Consider the following 19,466-nt stretch of genomic DNA (forward strand, 5'->3'; position numbering starts at 1 on the left):
TCAGTTACACTTTAACGAGGCGATTCCGTATTGTAATTAGATTGTCCTTGAAACTTCATACCAGCCACTTCTAAAGTTTCAGAATGTGACTTATCTACCTACCTGAAGAGTTTTAAGCTATGCATCTCTTTTTGATTCCGGCCCTATGTACTTTAAGCCACCTAAATGCAGAGCTTGGGTATAAATCCCACATTTGTACATTCAAGATAGAGGAAAGCGTGTGTTTCAGTTACATTTGAATTTTCCTGGTACATTTGGGAATTTTTTTTTTTTTTAGCACCTATTTCCTTACACTACAAAATATGTACAACCAGGAGCTCCTCCTGTAAGTAGCCACGCACAACTTGCTCCTCTCACTCGTCACCCCAACCGACACACCAGCCTTCCCTTGCCATTCTTTGGGTTTGACGTCCACTGCTGTTCCCTGATTACAATCACTAACGACGGCTAATATTTGTTGAGTGCTATGGTGCACAGCTAAAGTGCTAGAGCCTTCACAAACAGTATCTCATTCAATCCCCGCAAGAATCCCACGTGGCAAGTGCCATCGGCATCCTCGTTTCAGAGGCACAATCTGAAACACAGGATGTTGGCTCACTTTCCTAAGGATTCACAGTGATTCAGAGGCAGAACTGGGCTTTGATCCTAGGCAGGGCGCCTCTGGAGTCTATGTTCTAGCATTTTGATTAAATGTGGACATTCTGGTGGCACCCAGGGGGGGGCTCCCGTCTGCCCTGCTCTGGCCTTATCAGTGGAATAGGGGGGAAAAATGATATTTTTACTCATGATACCTGGGTATATAATAAATCATTGTGCTGTATGCCTTGAACTTACACATGTCTCAATAAAGCCGGAAAAACCTTTTTTTTTTTTTAATGAAATGTTGAATAGATACAGTGACAATGCTAATTAGTTTTTTTTCAATTTTGGTTTCTCCATTATTCCTCTTCCTAAACTACATTCTTATGTATTTGGAAATCACTGTGACAGATTTTTCCCAACATAAAAGTTATATACAGGATCTTTATTCCCATATTCTTTGTTATTGACAGCTTCCCCCCCCCCCCCCGGGCTCAAACTTCATCTAAAAACTGAGTTATAGGCATGGGTAGTGCAAACTTTTTGACTTGGAAAGGACTTTAGATAAGATCCCACCTCTCCAACTTACAGGTAAAGATTCCAAGGTCAAGACTGAGTACGCCAGGCCTTTAGTTACTTCCTTAATATTGTTAGATAATTCCAGGTAATAAGTGTTGGGAAGAAAATAAAACAGAGAAATGGGATAGTGAGTGATCTGAGATGGGAGAAGGGCTACTTCTGAAGGGGTGGGGAGCAAACACTGCTCTAGGGAAGTAAAATTTGTACAGAGACCTGAATGATGAGAGGAAGCCATCCAAGCAAAGATCGGAGGGAAAATCGTTCCAGGGAGGGAATGGCAAGCGAAAAGCCCTGAGGTGGAATGGATTTGATGCACTAAAGGAAGAGAAAAGAGCCAATTAGAGCTGAAGGATAGTACATTATCAGCCAAGAGATAGGGCATGATGTCATGAAAACAACATCATGTCGATGTAGAAAAAACAAATTCACTTAGGGCCTGTGGGCTGTGTCAAGAAATTTTAATATTATTTTTTTTAGTGTTTTTATTTATTTATTTTTGAGAGCAAGAGAGAGAGCACACGCAGGTGAGGGGCAGAGAGAGAGAGAGAGAGAGAGAGAGAAACAGAGAATCCGAAGCAGGCTCCAAGCTACCAGCCCAGAGCCCGACGCAGGGGTCGAACCCATGAACTGTGAGATCATGATCTGAGCCGAAACCAAGAGTTGGATGCTTAACCGACTGAGCCACCCAGGCGCCTCAAAATTTTAATATTATTCTGACTGCAGTAAGAAACCATGGGAAAATTGGGAGCAAGGCAGTGATATGATATGTCTCAGTATTTTATTTTTTAAAAAAATTTTTTTTCAACGTTTTTTTATTTATTTTTGGGACAGAGAGAGACAGAGCATGAATGGGGGAGGGGCAGAGAGAGAGGGAGACACAGAATTGGAAACAGGCTCCAGGCTCTGAGCCATCAGCCCAGAGCCCGACGCGGGGCTCGAACTCACGGACCGCGAGATCGTGACCTGGCTGAAGTCGGACGCTTAACCGACTGCGCCACCCAGGCGCCCCTCAGTATTTTAAATGGTAATAGTAAGTGGTACTAAAACCTTAAATCAGCCTATGACAACAGCTGTAACTTATCATTAGCGTTCAGGGGTTTACAGAATTCCCTGGCCATGAGTTGAATTCATTTACTATCAGTGCTTTAAGAAAACAAGGGACACGTTTAGAAATCGTAACAATTACTTTAATAGCAATGGCCCCACTGAATCACATCTCCCTGTACCCATTACCTTCCTGTAGCCCTCCAACGCATTGACTTTGACCTTGGCCTCCCACATTGACTCAGTGACTTCCCCGGCCAATGTACATGAGCAAACAAGTCACAAGCAGAGGCCTGAAACGCATTTAGGCATTGGGGCTTGCTCTCCCTTGCTGGTGATAGAAGCTAGCAACCATGTGAAGAAGTTCAGGCTAGCCTACAGGAATGTGAGTGGCACTTGGCCCGGTTACGTCCATCATCCCTGCTGATAGCTAGCTAACCACCATGGGACATGAATAAGCCCAAACTCGGGAATAAGGCAGGCCAACAGCTGGTAACGCAGAGACAAGCCCTCTCAGCTAAGCCCAGCCCAAAATGCCAGCTCACAGCAGAGTGAGCCAATCAAATGTTGTTGTTTTAAGCCATTTAATTTTGGGGTAATTGATCATACAGAAATGAGTAACTAAAGCAGCTATATAAATAGAGTCCCATTTTAAAAAGCTCAGAAGTGTATCAAAATGTGTGCACCACCATAACTAAACTACTTTAAGTTATGCTTTGTAAAACCACTCAATCAATTTCAAAGGTGCTTAAGGCAGGGGCGCAGGGGTGGTTCAGTCGGTCAAACGTCAGACTCTTGATTTCGGCTCAGATCATGATCTCATCGTTTCATGGATTCGAGCCCCATGTCGGGCTCTGTGCTGACAGCGTGGAGCCTGCTTAGGATCTTCTCTCCCTTTCTCTCTGCCCCTCCCCCACTGGCACTGTCTCTGTCTCTCTCAAAATAAATAAACTTTAAAGAAAAAAAGGTGCTTGGGGCTCCTGGGTGGCTCAGTCAGTTAAACATCTGACTTCGGCTCAGGTCATGATCTCACAGTTCCTGAGTTCGAACCCCGTGTAGGGTCTGTGCTGACAGCTCAGAGCCTGGAGCCTGCTTCGAATTCTGTGTCTCCCTCTCTCTCTGCCCTTCCCCAACTCATGCTGTCTTTGTCTCTCTCAAAAATAAATACATATACATTAACAAAAAAGAAATTTAGGGGCGCCTGGGTGGTTATGTGTCTGACTTCGGCTCAGGCCATCATCTCACAGTTTGTGGGTTCAAGCCCCACATCAGGCTCTGGGCTGACGGCTCGGAGCCTGGAGCCTGCTTCAGATTCTGTGTCTCCCTCTCTCTCTGCCCCTCCCCTGCTCGCACTCTGTGTGTCTCTCTCTCAAGATAAATAAACATTAAAAAAAAGTGATATCCAGTGAAAAAGTCTTTCCATTTATGTCCCATACTACCTACTACCACCGTGTCACATAACCATTGTTATTCATTTCTTTTGTATCCTTCCGGAGTTTATGATTTTGTTATTCAAGAACTCAATTAGGAAAAACATATATGTTTGGCTGTAAACGTAGTAAAGGGGGCAAGAAAGAGAAGATATAATGGTATTTGTTAAAAGAGAACTCTTTCCGAGGAGCCTGGGTGGCTCCGTCGATTGAGTGTCCTACTCTTGGTTTTGGCTCAGGTCATGATCCCAGGATCATGGGATTGAGCCCCGAGTCAGGCTCCTTGCTGAGTGTGGAGTCTGCCTAAGATTCTTTCTCTCTCTCTCTCTTTGTCTCTCTCTGCTCCTCTCCCTCATTCACACACACACACTCTCTCTCTCTAAAATAAAATATTAAGAAAAAGAGAACTCTTGGGGTACCTGGGTGGCTCAGTTGGTTAAGCGTTCAACTTCGGCTCAGGTCATGATCTCACGGTTCGTGAGTCCCAGCCTTGCATTGGGCTCTGTGCTGACAGCTCAGAACCTGGAGCCTGCTTCAGATTGTGCCTCCCTCGCTCTCTGCCCCTCCCCCAGTCGCGTTCTGTCTCTCTCTCTCTCGAAAATAAATAAATGTTAAAAAGAAAGAAGGAAAGAAAGAAAGAAAGAAAGAAAGAAAGAAAGAAAGAAAGAAAGAAAGAAAAAGAGAACACTTTCTGCACCGGAGGTTTGCCATTCTCTTTACTACCAACTTCTGGTTCGGTTTTATTAACTAACTCAATTGAAGAAGTATTTGTCACGTCTTCTCTACAGTATGATTCTAGGTGCTGGCTATATATGCATGCCATATAAGAACATCAGCAAAATACTTTGGTGAAACCAAAAGCAGGTTTTAATGGATGACCTTAATTGCACCATTAAATAATTTTTATAAACGTAGGATTCTCTACCCTAGAAATTGAAAATTTCCATTGAACATGTTAAAGGAAATTGAATATTTAGAAAACAGCTGGAAAGAGCCAACACGAAGTCAAAGAAAAGAAAAAATGTACGAAACTTGAGAAAACAGCTTTAGGAATGTCTATAGTTCCTAGCTTTCAGCCACCAGGAAGATGTCCAACCAAAACTAAGATTTAAGCGTCTTCAGGGAAAAAGGAGTTTCAACATTTAGCAGCAGCTCCGTTACTAAGAGAGTATCTGACCTAAATTCACAGAAGAACCACTCGTATTTTAAGTTACCTCATGCTACTCCATTTTTCAGGCTTATAAATATATTGGTGATGTGAGGGACACAAATGCATTTTAAAACAAAGACCACACAGGAATTTTAATATTAACTCGCATTGAGCTAACCAACTAAATAATGTATGTCCCAGGAGAAATCACAGCCCAAAGCAACTACACAACATTAAGCTGCATAGAAAGCCAGAAGGCAGGCTAGGTCAGCTATGAGGTCACCACTTGCACTCATGGATCCCCCATTCCAGGCATTTGAAAGAAATTTTCACAACTGGAATCCGTTCAAACAAATATGTCCGCCATGCCTCCCGCTATCCTTCAGAGTTCAACATTTCATTTGCACGTGACTACTTTTCCACACATCGTTGTTAACTATGGTCAAGTTCTGACGTCAAAAGCAAGCAGGTCCTGAAAGTAGCGGTTTTCAAAATGCAGTTAATATATAGTTTCCCAACTCTGTGACTTTTGTTTTCTATTATCCTTCTGACAGAACCAGGTGGGAGAAAAGGATAGAGATCCTATGAATGGAATAGTTTCAAAGGAAGCATGACAGAAGCAGGTGATACCCTTCAATGGAGTAAAATTCATGTAATTCATACTAGTAACCGTGTCAGGGTTCCAGAGAAACAGTACCAATAAGATGGGGGGGGGGGGGCCTGGCTGGCTCCTTCAGTAGAGCATGCAACTCTTCATCTCGGGGTCGTTGAGTTCGAGCCCCACGTTGGGCATACAGCTCACTTAAAAATCTTAAAAAAGGGGCGCCTGGGTGGCTCAGTCGGTTAAGCGTCCGACTTCAGCTCAGGTCACGATCTCACGGTCCGTGAGTTCGAGCCCCGCATCGGGCTCTGGGCTGATGGCTCAGAGCCTGGAGCCTGCTTCCGATTCTGTGTCTCCCTCTCTCTCTGCCCCTCCCCCGTTCATGCTCTGTCTCTCTCTGTCTCAAAAATAAATAAAACGTTAAAAAAAAAATTAAAAAAAAAATCTTAAAAAAAATAAAAAACTAAAAACGAAACATATAGAGAAAGAGAAAGAGAGAAAGAGGCGGCAAACTGGGGAGGCAAGGAACAGTTTATGTTTAAGCTCAAGTAAGTCTGCCGGCAGAATTCTTCCTTCCTGGTGGCAAGTCAATCTTTGTCCTATTAAGGCCTTCAACTGATTGGATGAGGCCCACTCACTGTGGAGAGTAATCCACTTTATTCGAAGTCTACTGGCTTAAACGTCGATCTCATCTACGAAACACTTTCACAGCAACATCTAGAGTAATATTTGACCAAATGTCTGCATACCATGGCCTAACCAAATGGACACATAAAATTAACCACCACAGGGGCATCTGCGTGGCTCAGTTGGTTGAGCGCCCGACTCTTGATTTCTGCTCAGGTCGTGGGATCGAGCCCTGTGTTGGGCTCTGTGCTGAGTGTGAAGCCTGCCTGAGATTCTCTCTCTCTCTCCCCCTCTGCCCCTGTCCCCTGCTCACGTGCTTTCTCTCTCTCTAAAATAAAAAATAAATTAAATTAACCACCGCAACAGTTAATCTTCCACAAATATTTGAACAATACAGATGCTCCTGAAAAGTGGTACATAAATAGGGTTTTTATAGATAGAGGCCCTATGTGACTTCTCAAACTAAAGTTGCTTTCCACCCGTACCTTGACCCTGCTGGTAGTCCCTAAGGCGATTTTTAAATATTTTTATTTATTTTTGAAAGAGAGAGAAAAGAGAGAGACAGAGAGAGAGAAGGAGAGAATGAGTGGGGGAAGGGCAGAGAGAGAGAGAGAGAGAGAGAGAGAGAGGATCTGAAGCAGGCTCTGTGCTGACAGCAGCAAGCCCGACGCGGGGCTCGAACTCACGGACTGTGAGATTGTGACCTGAGCCGAGGTTGGACACCTAAGGGACTAAGCCACCCAGGCGCCCCCCTGAGGCAATTTAAACACGGGCATACGACTCCATAATCGGTAGGTTCAGTGACCCAAGGCCTGAGCCCTGGAGGATTGATGATTGAGAGAAGTATCGCTCTTCTTAAACTGGCAGCCGTGAAGTGAATACAGAGCATACGCACAGCCAGGGAGTTTTCTAAGCCCCGCCGGCTTTGTTCAGTCTAGAAAAGTGGCCTCCCACCTTGGATTCTTGCTCTGCATTCCAGTTCCTCGATGGGAGGCTCAATGCCTGCCCTGAACTTCAACTTACTTGACCGGAACCCAAACACTCCCTTTACCCTAAACTGGGGTTGCTTCAGCCTACCAAGAGCAACCATCAGCCTGACGCTAAACATGTTCTTCAAGGCTGCAGTGGGGCACCTGGGGGGCTCAGTCAGTTAAGTGTCCAACTCTTGATTTCAGCTCAGGTCATGATCTCATGTTCTGTGGGGTCCGTGCTGTCAGGGCAGAGCCTGCTTGGGATTCTCTGTCTCCCTCTCTTTCTGCCCCTCCCCTGCTCTCTCTCTCACACACACACACACACACACTTTCTCTCTCTCTCTCTCTCTCTCTCTCTCTTTCTCAGAAATAAACCAACATTTGAAAAAAGGCTGAAGTTTAGTGCATCCCTTTTAACACTTAATTTGGGTTTTGTACCTAATTCTAGTGTGTGTGTGTGTGTGTGTGTGTGTGTGTGTGTGTGTGTGTGTGGAGGGGGGGTGCGGTCATGGTCTCCCTCACACCAATAAGCAATTCTCTGGACACCAGCTGGGTGTCCTACAAATTCAGCTCAATTCTGACACTATCTACCCAGAGACAGCATCAGTCGCCACAAGCTGAGGGTTCACTCCCACAAGTCCTCCCCCTCAAGGTCAGGTTATCACTTGTGCTTCTGACCGACCAGCTAGAGATTGTAGAGGTCTCATTTCACGGGCATGACTCATTAAATCATTGACCACTGGTGATCGATTCAACCTCCAGGCCCTCTCCCCTCCCTGGAGGTCAAGGGGTGGGGCTGAAAGTTCCAACCCACTAATCATAAGGTTGGTTCACCAGGCAACCAACCCCCATCCTTAGGTGTGATCCCAAAGTCACTTCACTGACACCTTTATTGCTCTCCTCACAGGACATTCCAAGGGTTTTAGGAGCTCCATGCCAGAAACAGGAAGACCAAATGTATATTTCTTATTAGAAATCACAATATCGGGGTGCCTGGGTGGCTCAGCCCATGAAGTGTCTGACTCTTGATCTCAGCTCAGGTCATGATCTCATGGTTCTTGAGATCGAGCCCCGCACTGGGCTCTGCACTGACAGCTGCAGATCCTGCTTGGGATTCTCTCTGCCCCTCCCCTGCTCACAGGCATTCTCTCTCTCTCTCTCTCAAAATAAATAAGCATTAAAAAAAATCACAATATCGCAACACTATTTGGAATGCTTTCTCCCCAGCACACATTCCCTTTCGATTTCCTTATCCTTGGGAGCCAATACATAGACTGTTTAGTTCTCCTGTTTTTTTCCTGTCCTTCCTCACTGTTCTGTGGCTTCCCCACTGGCCTGGGCCAGCTTGCATAGGTTATGGCAGTAGATGAAAAGGGTGGGGGGGGGGGGGGAAGTAAAAGCGAATGATTCAATAGTAATATTAACAATCACACTTATCCATTATGCAAGGTAAGATTGATGAATATTTTTATAGAACTGAGTACATCCAGATTTGAGTGGGCATTCAGCTTATGAAACTGAATGAAAGAAACCTCATTTAAATTGGAGTCGGGAGGCCAGACAGGGGCGGTCTCCTGTGCTACCACTAGTCAGAAATTACAAGCCCCCATCAAGAAGAGGTACACTGAGGCGCTTGGGTGGCTCAGTCGGTTAAGCATCCGACTTCCGCTCTGGTCATGTTCTCAGGGGTTCGTGAGTTCGAACCCTGCATCGGCTCTCTGCTGTCCACACCGGGCCTGCTTCAGATCCTCAGCCCCTCACTCTCTCTCCCCATAAAAAAAAAAAAAGAGAGAGAGAGAGAGAGTGAGAGTGAGAGAGGACTACCTTGCATACACAATAGGAAAAAACCTACTTTACTATTTTCTACTTTCTCCTACTTTCCAGCAGGAGGAAAAGAATTTCTCATCAGCCAGCAACAAGCTCAGCCAATATAATGTTACCACAGGTCACCCAATCAGAAACCATCACCACCCTGAACTCTTGCTTTCCTCCAAAGTAGTTTTGTTCAAAGCAACGCCTCCCAACTTCCTCCTTTTCTCTGTATAGTTCCTGTTCTTTGTTTCCCAGTCTCATCTATGGTTTACCAGAGCTTACATATCCCGAATTGAAATTCCTCTGCTCTTCCCGAATAAACCCAATTTGCCGGTAAAATAAATGGCTGTTTTACTTTTAAGTTTGACAAGCCACAGCTTGTAGAACAAAACTCTGAAAAGTGTACATTGTCAACAACAATACAATCATGATATTTCTGCTGATAAGCGTCAGTTATTTTCACCCCATTGCAAAGGGGCTTTCTTTGTGTCGGAATCACATATTCTAAAACGGTGATCTTAAGGGGAAAATGAGCTACAAAAATATTTTTTTAGTGAAAAACTAAGAAAAACTGGATATAAAATTATTGTTAAAGTATCTATTCATTATATTCAACTAGATTGTCCCAGAGAGAGCCTAGTTTGTACATCAGGCACCTCCAAAAAATACTTTCTTTTTGGCCGCTGTACGTTTTTAAAAATACCGGATGGCAGTTTTAATATTAACTTAAATTGATACCAGTAATTATTTGATATTTACTGTTCATTCCTTGCCTTTTTAAAAATGTTGACCTCTTGGGGCGCCTGGGTGGCGCAGTCGGTTAAGCGTCCGACTTCAGCCAGGTCACGATCTCGCTGTCCATGAGTTCGAGCCCCGCGTCAGGCTCTGGGCTGATGGCTCAGAGCCTGGAGCCTGTTTCCGATTCTGTGTCTCCCTCTCTCTCTGCCCCTCCCCCGTTCATGCTCTGTCTCTCTCTGTCCCAAAAATAAATAAACGTTGAAAAATAAATAAATAAATAAATAAATAAACGTTAAAAAAAAAATTAAAAAAAAAAAAATGTTGACCTCTTTATCTTCTTCAAATGGACTGTGAGCTCCCTAAGGGCAGCAAGCTGTATCGAATTTTTATTGGTTAACACTCACCTACTCTCACTCCACCCTCACCCTCCACCACCAATGACTGACTGAGACAGAATTCAGACTTGGGCAGGTGTTGGGAGCCCATTGGCAGGAAACCAGGGTGAAGAGGGAAGTATTCTCACCTGAGGCGATAGGAAACTCTGGGGCCAAAGTGGTTAGCCAAGCCCGAAAGGATGCCAGGCAGCCAACGTCCAAATGCCAAGGAGAAAGTTCGGGAAAAGATCAAGTCCTGCGGGAGTTAGAGATGGAAACAATCAATATCAGAATGCACCTCCAGGAGAGAACCAGGGAGACAAGATCTAGCAAAATCAAATCCGGCTGAATTAGTGGGAAGAGAAGCCATAGCAATTGCCTTGGAAAGGCAGACAGCTCTTGGGGCTGGCTTCATAGGTCCGCAAGGGAGTGTTGAAAAGAAGGGGAGGTAACTCAGCCCAACACAAAGAGTCAGGAATGGGGTAGATTCATATTTCCTGGGGTGCCTTTCCCATAGTCAACTGTCAGTTAATATTAACTGGGCTAGTCCAGCAATAATTAGTCACACATGATCCTGGTGGTCTGAAAGTTAATGTGGCCCATTAGTGCGCACAAGAATAAAATAGATCAAAGTTTAGAGCACACCCCTAAGTCATGGGACTTGTTTATGATAGTAAAATGAGACCTTCAGAATGAGTGTCTGAGAACAGCTATGATGAGGCACGTGGAAGGAGGAAGGAAAGGAAAAAGAAGCTTGTAGTTAATGAATACCAACCCGTGGCCAGGTGCCTTTGTGTGTTTGGCTTAGTTCGGTCCTTCAGGGCATAGGAGGTCCTCACGATGTCACAGTTGAGGAAACTGGGGAAAGCTTAAGTGCCTTTCCTAAGGTCATGCCATCAGGACTCAAATGCAAAGCTGTCTGATTCCAGAAGCCAGGCTCTTTTTGAATATTCCACCTGCCACCTCATGAACCACGTTGGGAAAAGGCGCGAGCTGATCGAAGTCAAAAATCTGACAGAGGGGCAACACGTCGTGTGCGAGGCAAGAGGGTCTCTGAAAGGCAGGAAAAGGTCATTCCTTGAAAAGATACTGCAATCCAACTCCACTCTTTGTGACTTGGTTTGCTACCTGCGGCAACCAAGCGATGGTCCACGTAGTAATAGCTGCTATTTACTGAAAATCTGCTGCGTATTCATTGCCTGTCCTAGAAGCTTTACATACAGTAAATTCTGTTGTTTGCAAAGCATTTTCACAGCCATTATTTTACCTGGCTGAAACAAAAACTCAGATACATTTTTCCAAGTTTATTTACTTACTCTGAGAGAGAGAGAGAGAGAAGTAGGGGAGGGGCAGAGAGAGGGAGACAGGATCCCGAGCAGGCTCCACACTGTCAGCATGGAGCCCAATGTGGGGCTCGAACTCCCAAACCATGAGATCATGATCTAAGCCGAAATCTAGAGCCAGATGCGTAACCGACTGAGCCACCCAGACGCCCCCAAATACATTTTTAAAAAGCCAAGAAGCCGTGTTTCCAGAAACGGGAAACAAGGTTAGGATAGGAATAATAACCGTTACAATACTGAAACCTGGACGGCTAGGCTGGAACTGGCTGGCTTTCTCCTGTCTAAAATCAAAATGTGGTGGTGGGGGGGGCACCTGGGTGGCTCAGTGGGTCGAGCATCGGACTCTTGATTTCGGCTCAGGTCATGATCCCAGAGTTGTTGGATCAAGCCCCACGTCGGGCTTCATGCCGAGTAGGGAGCCTGCTTGAAATTCCCCCCCAACCCCCGCTTCTCTCTCTGCCCCTCTCCCCCGCTCACATGTGCACCCTCTTTCTAAAAATAAAATCATAAATAAATAAAATCACAAATAAATAAATAAATAAATAAAGTCAGAATTGGTCCAGGGGCTCAGGCAGGATTGAACTGCAGAGAGCAGTGGGAGAGCTGGTAGCCCCTGACCGTGGAGGAAGAAAAGCAATAAGGCCACGAAATAGGCAGCACTTGATGGTAATTTCATTCAAGAATGCCACAGCGGCAGCAGCCTGCGGTGGACATCCTAACCAAAGGGCATCTTGAGTTTGACACCTTTGAGAACGCGACAAATCACCCCCCACCCAGCAGCAGTCTATGCTGGGCCCCATCACTGCTTGTTGAATCATCTCCTGCCCCGCCCCACCCCTCCAAGCTTCCCATGTTACAGACTCCTGGTTCACCTGCTGCCTCTGCGGCCGCCCCTGTGTCTCTTGCAAAGCGCCTTTCGCCGTCTTTTGGTATTCCCCATCTCAGTGAATATACCACCAGCCACTCAGTTGTACGCATCAGAGATTTAAACATTTTCCTTAACATTTCCTTTTCCCCCCCGCGTCCCAGTCACCGTGAATTACTATCAATTTCAGCTGCCGAATATCTCGTTAATGTGTTCACTGCTCCCTGTCCCCACTGGTCTGGCCCAAGACACCATCATCACCTCTGGCCTTGACGATGGGGCAGCCTCCTGGGATAAAATCCCACCTCTGCCACATTCCAGCTGTGTGATGTTGGGCAAGTCTCTTCAGTTCTCTGAGCTTCAGTTTCCTCACAGGTTATGTGGGGATAATAACTAACTACCTTACAAGATGTGAAGCTTCAGTAACAATATGCATAGCGGTGCCCGGGGGGCTCTGTCGGTTAAGCATCCAACTTCGGCTCAGGTCATGATCTCAGGGTTTGTGGGTTCCAGCCCCGCATCCGGCTGTGTGCTGATGATGTGGAGCCTGCCTGGGATTGTCTCTCTCTCTCTCTCTGTCTCTCTCTCTGCCCCTCCCCCACTTGTGCTTTCTCTCTCTCTCTCTCAAAATAAATAAACTTAAAAAAAACCCCACAATATGTATGAAAACCCTTACAATGATGCTTAGCACACAGTAAGCAGAACACAAATGATAGCTTTGTACATTTTATCTCTACTCATGCTTACCCAGCCACCCATTCATTCTCCACACTGTAGCCAAAGTGGCATTTGCCAAATTCAAGGTGATCATATCCCCCCACTGCCACTATGTGCTAGTACCCACAGAACCTTCCAATTGACTGACATTGTCTTTAGGATAAACTCAAAACTCCCTAACAGAGGCTACAACAAAGTAGTACATGAATTTCTACACCGCAGGAAGCCACAACTGAGTTGCCCCCTCTACTCTCTAGAACCTTCCTAACACTTCACTAGCCTCTTCGTTCCTTCCGCTCTCAACCTGCTTCCTCCCACCCCGGGGCTTTGCTCTGCTCGCCTGGAATGCTCCCATTCCTTTTTCCTAACTGCTCTTTATCCTTCAGCACTCAGCTCAGACCTCACCCCCACAAAGAACACATTTCTGACCAAAGACTTACAAACCCCGTCAAATCATCACATACCCTTCCTGTATTGCATATATCAGCGCGGCCACTTTTATTTCTTTGTGGGAAAGGAGGATTCGTTTCTGCTTGCCCTACCTAATTGGGCACTCAGTGACCTTAAGGAACTTGATTTTGTGCACTGCTAACTCAGTAGCTTGTAGCGTGTGCCTGGCACATAATAAGTGCTCGACGAATTGATAGACTGAATGGGAAAAAAAAAAATGGATGAATCTAACTCACGTAGAAGGACCAACCGGCGGCAAAAAGAAACTGAAAGTTGAAGTTCCAACTCTGCAGGTGAGACTGTAAACTGGTCTGGGACATGAAACAATTGAGGCTGTAGAAGCAAAAGCTCTTAGACCAAAATAGTGTTTTAAGTTTGCTTTTTTTTTTTTTTCAACGTTTATTTATTTTTTTTTTGGGACAGAGAGAGACAGAGCATGAACGGGGGAGGGGCAGAGAGAGAGGGAGACACAGAATCGGAAACAGGCTCCAGGCTCCGAGCCATCAGCCCAGAGCCTGACGCGGGGCTCGAACTCACAGACCGCGAGATCGTGACCTGGCTGAAGTCAGACGCTTAACCGACTGCGCCACCCAGGCGCCCCCAAAATAGTGTTTTTTTTTTTTGTTTTTTGTTTTTTTTTTTTTTTTTAATTTTTTTTTTTTTTTCAACGTTTATTTATTTTGGGACAGAGAGAGACAGAGCATGAACGGGGGAGGGGCAGAGAGAGAGGGAGACACAGAATCGGAAACAGGCTCCAGGCTCTAAGCCATCAGCCCAGAGCCTGACGCGGGGCTCGAACTCACGGACCGCGAGATCGTGACCTGGCTGAAGTCGGACGCTTAACCGACTGCGCCACCCAGGCGCCCCCCAAAATAGTGTTTTAAAGGATAAGACGATGGAAAAAAAAAGTGGAGTTTTGAGTAAAGGAAAAAGGAAGGAGGAAGGGAGAGGGTGGGTGAACCCACCAAATTGAGACAACTAAGCAGGATTTTATTTTATTTTTTAAAAGTTTATTTATTTATTTATTTAGAGAGAGAGAAAGAGGGAGAGAGCAGGAGCAGGGGAGGGGAGAGAGAGAGGGAGAGAGAGCATCCCAAGCAGGCTCTGCACTGTCAACGCAGAGCCCGACGTGGGACTTGAACCCATGCACTGTGAGTCATGACCTGAGCCGAAATCAAGAGCTGGACGCTTAACCAACTGAGCCACCCAGGAGCCCCAGGCAGGATTTTTAATGTTCAGTGTGTGTGTGTGTGTGTGTACATGTGCACACTGTATAGACTTTCACTTTGTATTTTTTTTAAAAAATCACTCAAAAGCTATTTTTGATAGGAAAACAAAAATCTGGAAAAAAGCCGAGTCCCTGGGGCAGAAGAGAGACCCATGTCCACTTGGCCTTCTGTCCTGGCAGCCGCATTTCAAGAGAATTGTTCCTGTTCCTGTTTTTCTTTTTCTTTCTTTCTTTTTCTTTCTTTCTTTCTTTCTTTCTTTCTTTCTTTCTTTCTTTCTTTCTTTCTTTCTTTCTTTCTTTCTTCTTTCTTTCCTTTCTTTCTTTCTTCCTTTCTTCTCTTTCTTTTCTTTCTTTTTCTTTCATTTCTTTTTCTTTCTTTCTTCCTTTCTTTCTCTCTTTTCTTTCTTTCTTTCTTTCTTTCTTTCTTTCTTTCTTTCTTTCTTTCTTTCTTTCTTTCTCTTTCCTTCTTTCAGAATAGAACAGCTGGAATGACCTAGCTCTGTATTGAATGCTTTCACCTTCAAAACTCCGCATTTCCAAGTCAAAGCTCTCACCTACCCAGTCCCGGGTCATCTTGGTCTGCCTCAACTCTGCTGTTTACACTTGGTCCCTAAGTGTCCTCAAAGCAGTTGCCACGTGGCCCCGCCCCCCGCATTTCTGTTAGCCTCCCCTTAACTGCACGCCTGCCTCTGGTGGGGAGATCCAACACAGCTTCACGGTCTAGCCCACAGATTTACAAACCACAGGTTGAGACTCATTAGCAAGGTTTCAAACAAATGGAGTGGGTCAAGATGAGGCTTTTTTTTTTTTTTAAATAAGGCGAAACATAAGAAAGAGAGAGAGGCAGAGAGAGAAAAGATCAGACTACATTGCTTACAGCAAGGTTTCTCTTGCACAACTTTCCAAACTCGATGATGTGTGCATGTATTCAGTTACGATGGAAACCAAATTTGGCCATGGTAAAAATGCTTGACAGCTTCCACTTCAGCCTCATCTTCTACTTAGTGCTGCCTCGTTGTGCTGGGTCCTATAGGGTATGAAGCATTCTTTCCCCCAAGGAGCTCAGTTCACGAGGTTAGGCCTTATGTAAATAACTCCGACACAAGAAAGACAGTAGTGAAGTGTCCTAAGAGAGCCATAAATAAAGTTTACAGATAATAGACAACAATTTAGCCTCTATGATAATAAAATGCTATTTATGATGTTTACTGAGTCCATTTGTATCAGGCAAGGCGGTAAGTACTTTGCAGGCTTTGTCTCATTCAATCCTCATGACGACACTGAGATAAAACCCATTCTAGCCCTTATGTCGGAGAAGTAAAAATGGAGGCTCAGAGACATTGAGCAAATTGTCCTAAGAGCCAGGACTCAGCGGCAGCGTCCTTTGAGCCCAACACCCTGTTGTTCCAACAATCCCTGCCAATAATGTAGCCACTTTTACTACTTCTCATGGTACCAAGGGAATACTCACCATAGACCCTTCCTACTTACTAGTTTGGGGGCATTTAAGTTCCCCGGGGCCACAGCAAACTCTCAAAGAAAGTCTCCTCACTGCTTAGTAGTTACAGAATCAGTGATCTCCCACTAAAACAGAACATCTCTTGTCATGAGACCCTGATGAAAAAAAGAAAGAAAGAAAGAAAGAAAGAAAGAAAGAAAGAAAGAAAGAAAGAAAGAAAGAAAAAGGAGAAAAGGGATCATTATGTGGTAAGTCCTTGGTTGCCTCACATTCTTTATGTCCTTGAGCCCATAAACACCAACAGGAAGACATTATTAATACTTTTCCCAAAGGCAATCGACCAATTCCTGCATAAATTTTCTTTTACATCCAGGAAGTTCAGTGGAAATATGAATGGTGTTGTTAAGCTAATAAATGTTACTATGCTTGGCTCATTAAGCCTTCTTCGGAATAATTTACAGTGAGGGAGTGAAATTTTAATTATTAAACACCGGGAAGCTTCAAAGAAATCTCTGCAACGTATATGTAAATTAGAAGACACAGTCACAACACCTGTGAACCCACTGTCCATCCAAGAGATGTTGAAAGCAAGCCTGTGGCCTCCATATCTGTACCCTATCTGTTACTTGGTTTTGGTTTTGGTCTAGGTCTTTGGAAGACTGAATAGCAAATGCCCACATCAACATCTTTTCAGCTTTTCTGATGTGCACGATCGAGGCACAGCATTTGGAATTATTATGAATATCAAAATATTCTGTTTCAGATACAGGTAAGTATTCTAGATGATATTTGGACTAAAAATTCCCTTATTATTGCAAGAGTAAAATGCTACACTAATAAATGATTGATATATAAATGATCTGTTAAATTTATGTGCAAGCACAATTATTATGAATGTCAAATAGTTAAACAGAAAAATAGATTGAGACTATAAATATTAAGAGAGTGCATTCACTAGATTAATCTATGAGGAGAATGATAAACTTTTTGAGCTAATTTTACAAAAATTAAATAATAATTCAAGGCCAAATAGTGTAGGTTTGAATGTTTAATGATTACCATATTTTTTTAATTGTTTGGTGTTCCTGTATTTCCAACATGAAACAAAATGATCTCTGAGGGCTGAATTTAATTTTCAGGTATCTAAATCCACTTAGGCCACAGCTCTTCAAAGAGAAGCTCTATTTGCGAATGCTTTACATTTTATAAAGGTGAATTAAAAATGGAATCTTTTTTAGGTAACTTTGTCACCTCAAAATTTCACAAGGGAGAAAACCTCCCAAATCTGTCAAAGCCACATCCACAACAAACCATCTTCAATCTCCTACGTCACAGAGAAGATAAAAAATGTAATGAAGAAAATATTTTGTGGGGGAGGCGCCCAGGTGGCACAGTCGGTTAAGTGTCCAACTCTTGATTTCAGCTCAGATCATGATCTCATGGTTAGCGAGATGGAACCCCGCATCGGGGCTATCAGCGCAGAGCCTGCTTGGGATTCTCTCTCTCCCTCTCTCTGCTCCTCTTCCCCTTGCACACACGAGCCCATGCATGCACGTGTGTGTGTGCACGCACACGCACATGCTCTCTTAAAATGAATAACCATTAAATTTTTTTAAGTTTTATTTATTTATGTAACCTCTACACCCAACATGGGGCTTGAACTCACAACCCCTGAGATCAAGAGTCACATGCCCTTCCAACTGAGCCAGCCTGGCGCCCCTGTAATGAAGAAAATATTGAAGAAAATGGAGGCATCCTAAAAATAGCTTCTTTCTGCCCTGACCTCAGTTGACAGTATCCATTTAGTTTCCTAAGTGTGCAGTTCAGTGTCCATGGGGGCAATCTAGCAACTGATGATGTTTTCCTCAAAAACATTGGCCGGTTCTGGATCTAAAACTAAAACTCCGTGGATAATAAAATGCTTATTAATGGAAGTATAGCAATAATCATTTTTAATTAGGAAGTTTCAGGTTTATTCTTGCATCTCACAAGGTCATTCCATAACGGTGATAGTTAGTTTGGGCTGAATATTGATGTTACACTAGAACTTTCAGTATTTTGTGTTTGTTGATCTCTTATTGCTATTTATTGCTTTACAACCTATATTGCTTAGGTTTGCTCATAATTGAATTTTTCTATAAATGATACTGACTGTAGTCCTCTAGGCTTTTTTTTTTCACTCAACATTATATTTGAGACTTGTTTTCTTTGCTATATCATATTCCACTTTATGTGTATGCTTCCGTTTATCTAGCCATGCCGTGAATAGACATTGGGATTGTTTCTTGTTTTGTTTTCTAATGTTATTCATAAAGCTCTTCTGAATATTCTTTTGTATGCCTAAGTACGTACAAGTCCGAGAATGCTAGGGTGTATTCCTGAGAGTTGAACCCCTGGGTCATAATGGACAAGGATTTTTACCAGATAATAACAAAGCGTTTTTTCCAGAGTGGTAGCACTAATTCATACTCCATCCACAGTATTCATATCTATTGTTTCCCCGTAACTTCACGGCCTTCTTGTGATACTACCCAAGCTTATGGGGAGAAGAAACAAGGAAATGTGACAAGAGAATTACTATGTGTTCCAGAACATCTGATCTGTTCTCGGTTCTTCTCCTAAGTTGCTGTGAGACTTTTAGAAGAGTTGCTTAATCTTTCTGTTTCTCATTTTAATCACCTCTCAAATGGAGTATTTGGACCATTCTGAATTTCATTCAGCTCGAAAATTCTCATTCTACCTAACAGTTGCAGATGCTGAGACACAGAATGATGATTTGCTTTGCCCAGGGTCATATATCATACCACTGAAGCTCGAGTTCCTCATATATAAAGGGTGGGCTAGACTGTATGATTGTAGATATCACTTCCTATTTTATGGGTCTGGACTGAGAGTCTATGATGTCAGGGCCACGATTAACCACCATGCCTTAATGGCTCCATTGTGAGAAATATTAATTAAGTACATGCTATGTGCAAGGCAGGCATCACAGGTACCAAGGAGATAATAGGAAATGTTACCTGCCATTGAGGAGCTCACAACATGACACAATAGATAGGGAGATAAACCTGGCCCGTTCACACTATAGTGAAGTAAGAGCTGTGATGGAGATGTGCACACTTCATGGTGGGAAGGACAGAAGGGGACCCAGGGACTACTTATGGAAGGAACTAGTGTTTGAGAGGTGTTTTAAAGAGCGAGTTATCTAGATGATGGAGCGAGGTCTCCAGAATTTATCCTATATTCTTGGTTACTGGCTGTCACCCCTACTCTGGAATATAAGCTCCAGGAGAAGTTGGGCTAGCGCTCTGCCTGATTCATTCTCTACACGTTCCCCAGCATCTACCACAATTCCCGGCTCGGGACAGTCTCTCAATAAATATTTATGAAATAAATGAAGGGTAATAACACCTTATCTTCCTAAAACATTTTTACAGTTAACAAAAGGCTGCTTAGCACATTATCTGAGTTGATCTTATCAGGCCTTTTGGGGTACAAT

General features: G+C 43.9%; 1 long non-coding RNA gene across 1 annotated transcript; it reads right to left on the reverse strand.

Moving 5' to 3' along the window:
- Positions 1–9,986: 9,986 nt before the first annotated feature.
- Positions 9,987–16,717, reverse strand: LOC123594813. Its single transcript, XR_006710889.1, has 3 exons — positions 16,000–16,717; positions 10,681–10,958; positions 9,987–10,161 (listed from the first exon to the last, which is right to left on the reverse strand). It is a non-coding gene; the product is annotated as an uncharacterized LOC123594813 (long non-coding RNA).
- Positions 16,718–19,466: the final 2,749 nt, after the last annotated feature.

Source organism: Leopardus geoffroyi, chromosome X, assembly GCF_018350155.1.
Source record: "Leopardus geoffroyi isolate Oge1 chromosome X, O.geoffroyi_Oge1_pat1.0, whole genome shotgun sequence".
NCBI lineage: Eukaryota > Metazoa > Chordata > Mammalia > Carnivora > Felidae > Leopardus > Leopardus geoffroyi.